Source organism: Acanthisitta chloris, unplaced genomic scaffold, assembly GCF_000695815.1.
Source record: "Acanthisitta chloris isolate BGI_N310 unplaced genomic scaffold, ASM69581v1 scaffold23089, whole genome shotgun sequence".
NCBI classification, from domain to species: domain Eukaryota; kingdom Metazoa; phylum Chordata; class Aves; order Passeriformes; family Acanthisittidae; genus Acanthisitta; species Acanthisitta chloris.
In genome coordinates this window covers 1-205 of record NW_008693412.1, presented here as the reverse complement: position 1 = coordinate 205, position 205 = coordinate 1, and positions in this window count along the sequence as shown.

Below are 205 nucleotides of genomic sequence, written 5' to 3'. Positions count from 1 at the left end.
CCGGCCAGCAAAGCACGGCATTAACACACTGTTAATTAACACAAACCGGACTGCGTGTGGGCACACACAGCGCCGGCTCCTTCCCTGCGCCCCCAAGCACACACACGCCATTCGGACAGGGAATCACGGCATCAAATAACCGCACGAAAACGCCGCACACCTCCCAGCTGTCCGCGCACCCCTCGGCCCTGCTCCCGCGGGGGCC